We start from the raw sequence: 7,442 nt of genomic DNA on the forward strand, positions 1-7,442 counted from the left end.
GAGAGAGAGAAAGAGGGAGAGAGAGAGAGAACGAGGTCAGAGAACATTTGTTTTTCTCTTGACTGGAGTCAGTTTAGTTTTCATCATCCCACAGGGATTCTATAATGACAGTTACAGAATGTCAAATCATCATCAACAAATTACCTCACAGAGGGTTCTTACACATAATAGGTCACCAAATCTATTATAGTAACAACACATAGTAGGTCACCAAAATCTATCATAGTGACAGGAATTTTTTTTATCTTAAAGTATTTGTATATGTGATCCTATCTTCATTTTCATTAGAACTCTGTGATAGAAGGATATGATTATAGCATGACCAATCCCAGAGATTCCAGAAATACTGCTTTTTCTTCTTCTTAATATCCGAGTACTCAGGAGTTCTCACCAGGAGGTTTAGCCTGCTTTCTGGGATGCATGTTGGAAAACTGAGGAGAAATTTAACTTCATTCTCAACCAAGAAACACTGTTTCTCCAAACTTTTTTGGTTGTAAATTATTTCTATCAGGTCTCTTTGATTATCTAGGAGTCCTAGACGCATTTGCTAAAAGAGCTCAAGGGGTCTGTCAGATTTTCCTCACATCCTGAGTAGAGATGACAAAGGTGGGAACATCATGGCAATACCACTTTTCAGCTGACGTTGATGGGTGACAGAGGGCCCATGTGACGTACCCAAGTGGAAGGCCCTTTGGAGAGTTCTGTGGTCTTCTCTCCTGCAGGACCCACTCGTGTTAACTAGTCTGGATATAAAGGTACGTACTTTCAATTTATATTGCAGGGAAAGCTTCTGATTCCCTGTGCATCTATGTGTGGTGCATCCTACAACATTGTCCTAACATAGATAAACTATGTATATGTTGTTCATTGTTGTATACAGTTTTTGTAATTGTCAAATTGACACAAACTAGAGTCATTTAGGAAAAGAGCACTTCAATTGAGACATTGCTTCCTTAAGACCACCTCATTGGCAAACCCATGGAGCATTTTGTAATGAAAGATATGGGTGGGTCTAGCTCATTATGAAGGGTACTGCCCTAGATAGGAGCTCCTGGGATGTATATGAAAGCAAACTGAGCAATCCAGAGAGAGCAAGCCAGTTATCCTCCATGGCTTCTGCTTCAGTTTTTTTTTTTCTTCCAGGTTCCTGCCTTGTATTTCTCTTGGCATCCCTCAGTGTTGGAAAGACATGAGAATTGCAAGATGAAACAAACCAATTTTTCCCCAAGTTGCTTTTGGTCATGGTGTTTTATCACAGGATTGAAATCCTAATGAAGATTCTATGTTGTCTTACTTTCAAGATAAGAAATAATGGAAAAACGAGGAATGTTGACTGATGTGTAATAGTAATTTTTTCTTTAAAATATTTTTACATTTATTAATTTATTTGTGTTTTCTGCATATGTATATACCATAACATGAATATGAAGGACAGAGAATAACTCTGAGAAATTTGTTCTCTTGCTCTACCAATCCCAGAGATTGACTCAGGTTCATAGGCTTGTCAGCAAGTGCCTTTACTCTGAGACTCTCACCGGCCCAGGATGGTAATCTCTTTTCAGACACTAAAAGTGTTTTTTGAGGAACAGAGAACTCAAGACATAATGAGGATGAGTAGAATGTAAGAGAAAGAAACTCATAGTTGGAGCACTAGTTCATCATAAAGTGTGTGTGTGTGTGTGTGTGTGAGAGAGAGAGAGAGAGAGAGAGAGAGAGAGAGAGAGAGAGAGGAGAATGAAGAGATTGGGTATCTGCTATATGTCACCAGTGGCCTTTTATGTAAATTATTCCTGTTTTACATAGAAACATGATGGGCTGTTTGAACATGGCAGGCTGGATCTTAGCTCATATTTTCCAAAGCTAATCTTTAGCAATGTGAATAGTAATGCTCAACTAGGAGAATCTTGCAATGCTCTAGGAGAGTGTTAAGGGCAGAAATTAGAAGGGTAGACTCTCTCTGGAAACAGTAATATGGAGACATAGTAACAAAACTGGAAGCTGATTGTATACCAATTCAGTACGGACTGAACAGAGTCAGGAATAAACTGAAGTAGGCAGGTTGTTAGCACATACAATGTACTTTTCTATTGTTATAGTATTCGTGTTCTGTTCATAAAACAGTTCAAGTCATAATTTACTCCCTAAATCAGAAAAATATGGTAGTAATGGTGAGAACAGGAGATAAAAACTGATCAGGTGGTTGAAAGCTGGTACCTTAAAAATCAACAGTCTACCCTTGTCCTCAGCCAGAAGCCATTCTATCCCAGGGATGGCTGTAAAATATCAGAAGTGTTGGAGGGGGCTTTTGTTTCCAGTCTGGTCTTATTGATTATAATTTTATAGTGATATTACTTATCTTTGGACCTTGTATACAGAACTGTTGTCTTCATTTTATCTCTTCTTGTTTACAGGGAACACATGTTCAGATGGTTCCACTGAAGTCCAACTCCAACTACCTGGGTCCCCTTGACCATCTTCCAAGAGAGTGGATACTTTCGAAGCCTTAATTTCAGCTCAAGTCTGAAATGATTTCAAGCTGTCAACTTGTGTGTGTGTGTGTACATGTGTGTTTGTAAATGTTAAAAGGAGGCTATAAAAGATGGACCCATTCCTCATAGTAGTCTGTGAATCCAACCTTCTGCTTCCCTAGTAACATTAGAAAGAGGAATAGCACAATTTCCCCTCCTTAGGATTTAAAACATCACATAAAAAAATTGGAAGTATCACCTTTGCTTTATTGAAGCCCTTTGACAGAGAACAACTTCCTCTTGGTCAAAAAAATGACATTTGAGTTATACTTCTGGCCCCAATGGAGACATGGCATCCTGATCTTTTCCAGAGATTAGAATATCACATATTATTGCTTTCTCCTTTAAGAGGAAACATGTATATAAGACTTGAAGAAAGAAATTGAGCTAGAACTGACCAGGAAGCCTCTTGCCAAGGGTGAGCTTTCATTGTATCTGAAGATGTTACACAAGCTGTCAAGGGAGAAAAGCAGTCAATAGTCCTACCCTAGTGTAAAGGCTATAGACCACATCAATGAATAGCATGGGAAGACAACCCCAAGGGCACTTAGGTTTCAGGGGAGAAAACCAGTAGCTGTCCAATTGGACTTAAGGCTCTCTTAGTAGGTAGGATTCATTCTGGGAACTAACCTAGCTCTATCTACCTATGCTGGGAAGTTCATAACAGAGGATTTGCTATTGCCACTTTTCTAAGCCAGTGTAGTTTTTAATGGCACTCTGAGTACATATCCTTATTCTGAGTACGTAACTCTTGCCTATCATCAAAGAAAAAAAATTTGTTTTTCAGCAGAGAGAGACCATTAAAAAAATCTACAGCCAGTCACATACAGATAACAGCTGACTTGGGAGTGCTTAACCCAAACTGATACATGTACAGTACAATTCCCACACCTAAGGCTCAGGGAGCACCCCAGAAACTGTGGCAGAAATACTGTAAGAAGCAGAGACCGGGACGTCTGCTGTGAGATGGCATCTTCTATGTATTACGGAGAAGCTGCACTCATGAAAGCTCAAAAAATATGCTTGCCTGGACAAAATCACTACAAAGACAACACTAGTTGACATTCTAGTGTTACTTGGAGAAATATCAAAATTATCAAAATAGCAAATCCCCTGAAGGAAATATGGGCAGTTAGTGGCTGCTGAGAGAGGGAGGATCAAGCCCCAAGTTTATCCAGTCCCAAGCAGTCATCCCTAGAGAAATATACACACGAGCAGTGCTAAACAGATCCAGAAAGCTGGATTTATATATACATATGTGTGTGTTTATATTTGTAACAATAATTAAAGAAGGGTTGGGAGACATGGGAGGTGTTGGAGGAGGAGAGGGAATTGTTCGAATGACATAAATACAGTGCTCATGCATGCAATTCTCAATACAAAATTCAAAGAGAAAAACCACAGTTAATCTACCTGGATCTGTCAATTACTTGCCCTGAAGACTACTCCTCAAGAAATAGATTCATTTGAAGGCATACTAAAGAGATGGGAAGGATAATTATACTCTTAATGATGTAGCACATTTGCACCTCACAGAATTTGGAGTACAGACTCAGAGAGAGCATCCACCATGCAGCCCTGCTAACACTACCCTAACCCTTTGTTCTTTGTTCTAACTGAAAAAAGTCCAGCTTTCCTATATCTTCTTATCTCTCTCTCTTGAGATACAGCCTAAACCTCTAGTTATGCTTTACTTCGGGGCTTTGGCACTCTTTCTCTGAAGCCCCTGGCCTTCTGCATTGCAGCAGCTTGCTACCCTGATGACCATCGCTAATGTTGCTGAACATGCTGACCTCTCTAACTCAAATGCATGACTTTCTTCCTTCCTTAGTGAGTAGTTACGGAGATTTACAGCCTGCCTGTACTGTTGCTTTTCTCTCAAACTCTAATAAAATTGTCCTTTAACTTCCTTCTTAGTCAATTTCTACATTCACCAATCAACATAACTAAGAACCCCAAGGAAAGCCCAGATTTCCATGGTGACAGAAATGGCAAATGGAATCAGTGGAAGAGACAGGAAAGAGTTAATGTACAAAGTTTTCATCCAATTATGGGATGAAAGAGAAAAGGGGTGATTTCAGTTTTGTACTAGATAAATACTGAGATAATGACACTGTTCATGGGAACGGGTCACAGGAGGAGGGGTTCTGGACAAGGGAGATTTGAATTGGTGGCCACGAGGCGAAGCACATTGTTTGCCAGTTCAGTGTCCATCATTAACGCTCTCCGACAGGACAATGAAAATTTGGGTCTGAAGCCTGTAGAAAACTGTCTCCACAGTGGAAACAGTTGGAATTACAGAGATAACAAAGTTACATTGCTAAAGAATATAAATGACAGCTGTGATGGAGCTGCAGTTCTCAAACAGGAGAAAGCAAGAAAGAAGATGGAGAACTTTCTTGCTTGGAGAAAGCACACAATGCATATAGCTGATAATTACACTGAGTAGCTTTTGTTATGTGCCCAAATTAAAAAACAAACACCTTTGAAATATATAGCATCACTGGAATCTGGTGTGCATGTGTATACATGCCTGCGTGTATGTGTGTGTGTGTGTGTGTGTGTGTGTATGACGTGTGCATGCATGTGTGGGTGTATATGTGTGTACATGCCTGCCTGAGTGTGTGAGTGTGTGTGTGTGTGTGTGTGTGTGTGTGTGTGTGTGTGTGCGTGCTGGGTGAAGACTAACATCTAAAAGTGCCTTGGGTCCCGCTTCTTAAACCGAGCAGGGTAAAGGTGATACAATTTATGCATCACCTCGTTGTCAGTCTTGGTCTAGTGTTCATTCGCGGCTAGGGAAATCTTTCTGCTGTAAAGATGGAGAGCAAGAAGTGCAGGGAAGGCTCAAGGTTAGTACACAATTAGAACCTTCACTGGCTTGTAACATGTACACTTCCAGTTTAGCCGGTGACCTCAGACTCGACTCAGAAGTATTTACCATAAAATGAGAGATGATTCATTTCTGGTTCAACTTTAACTTTGGATCTCTTTCTCTATAATGGATTGCTGGGTGAGCTTGGTGATATTCAGACTCGTAAAGTCTCACACTTCCAGAAAGTGTTTCCTTAATCATTCTGCTTAGGTCCTCAGCTGGACAGAGACAAGAGCTCCAATGTGGAAATATTGAATGCTGAAGGCTTATCAGAGCCAAGAGCCCCAACAGGGAGACACTGAAGGCTTATTTGTTTTGTCAAAGGCTTAAGGGATTTTACTGCTCCCCAGCTTAGGCTTCTGGCTTCTGCTGTGTCCTTCTCCTCCCCTATCATTTCCTCTATGGTATGATGAATATAGAGGTTAATGGATGCAAGGCGAGTGAGTGAGTGGTCATGGCGCCCATCAGAGACACTGAAACATCCCTCATGATTGCTGCTTTCTTGTGGGCCTTTGGCAGTCTCTGTCTTGCTGTCCATCTCTCTCTACAGCTCCATTTCCTTCACAAACTCTGTGTCCTCTCCCTTTGGACAGCCTATTTAGCACTCTGTTTTCCCAAGTGGAGAGAGTGGCTCAGCATGGTGTCATGCTGTAATGGAAACTTGGTCCCATGGGTGTCCACTGCCTGTCCCTGAAAGCTTTTTCATCTTGTCCCTTGTTACCCCAGAGAATAATTACTTCAAAGGCCAGTCCTTGTGCCTGGTCTCTCAGTGTATCCCATTACCTCTGGTTTTCTTTGCCAGGCCCACCGGTGATGCCAGAAATCAAATCAGGGTTGCTGGCAGTTTTGCCTGCCTAGGATGTTCATCCTCTCCACTGCCCCACATGCTAATGTTCCCTGATTGCAAACCCTGTCATCATCTTCTTTGAGTTAGCTGTGCCTCCTGAAATGGCTTTGCAGTGCTGGAGTGCTGATGTGGAGTCCTGCTTTAACTGTCTGTCAAAGCCCAGGCTAATGAATTCTATTAGCATATTAGCTTGCCAGCATTGGGAGCCCAGAAGGAGCTGGGCAGCCAAACACAGTTGGCAGGGCACAGCTGCAGTGCCTCAGAACGCTCCTTGGCAATTGTTTCACGAGGGACTCCAACAATGTAAATGTGCAGACATAGTGCTTACGGAATTAGAAAGGTTATTTGTTACAATGTACTTCAGCAGCAGAAGATGGGATGAAAGGTGACACTTTTGTGACTGGGGGGCCTACCTGAGGCATTTTAAAAAAATAGGATAGTCTTGGGATTGCTCCAAGGCACTTATAAGTTAATATTATACTCTGTTGAAAATTATATTATATGGAGGCAAGGTATACTTTCCACATGACATTTGTAAACCTGGAGATGGCTCTCTGACATTAAGTAATGTAATCCATGATGGACAATGGTTGGCATCGTTGCTTTGATAAGCAGGCATCAATCTTAGAACTGCTTGTCAAAAGTGCTTGGTTGGTTAATGACCATAATACCACCTTCTTAGTCCTTTCATTGAAACTTATCTCCTTTGAATAGCAAAATCAGAATCACTAATACCAGAAAAGGTACATCCTGTCTTGTAAAAATGAAGCCAAATGCATAGTTACTCATCATGGATCTTACGTGAGTATTTAGGGCAAACTTACTGTAAGTGTGGATACCCTGGTTGCTAGGCAACCACCAGTAATGATTATGCCTAATATTCAGTCCTTAAAGGGTATGCTTAATGGGTCTAATCTTCAATTTAGTTTGAGATTAATTTGAAAGTGTATAACTTGAAATGGTTTATGTTAATAAACTTTAAACTCTGCAACTTGTGGTCTGGATAGACGCCCCAGTGGTTATAAACACAGACACATGCTGCTCTCGCAGGGGAGCTGAGCATGATTTCTACCACCCATATCCGGAAGCTCACAATGCCTGAAACTCCAGCTTCAGGGGAATCAAACATCTCTGGTCTATGAGGGCAGGTGTGCTCAGATGCACATATTGTGTCCCCAATATGATTAAAAATGAT

The 7,442-nt window shown here is 41.0% G+C and overlaps 1 long non-coding RNA gene across 1 annotated transcript; it reads left to right on the top strand.

Moving 5' to 3' along the window:
* The first annotated feature begins 205 nt into the window (after nt 1-205).
* LOC116089162 lies at nt 206-2,613 on the top strand. Its single transcript, XR_004118194.1, has 2 exons — nt 206-755; nt 2,412-2,613. It is a non-coding gene; the product is annotated as an uncharacterized LOC116089162 (long non-coding RNA).
* The last annotated feature ends 4,829 nt before the right edge of the window (nt 2,614-7,442 follow it).

The sequence above is a fragment of the Mastomys coucha genome, unplaced genomic scaffold, assembly GCF_008632895.1.
Source record: "Mastomys coucha isolate ucsf_1 unplaced genomic scaffold, UCSF_Mcou_1 pScaffold14, whole genome shotgun sequence".
Taxonomy (NCBI): Eukaryota; Metazoa; Chordata; class Mammalia; order Rodentia; family Muridae; genus Mastomys; species Mastomys coucha.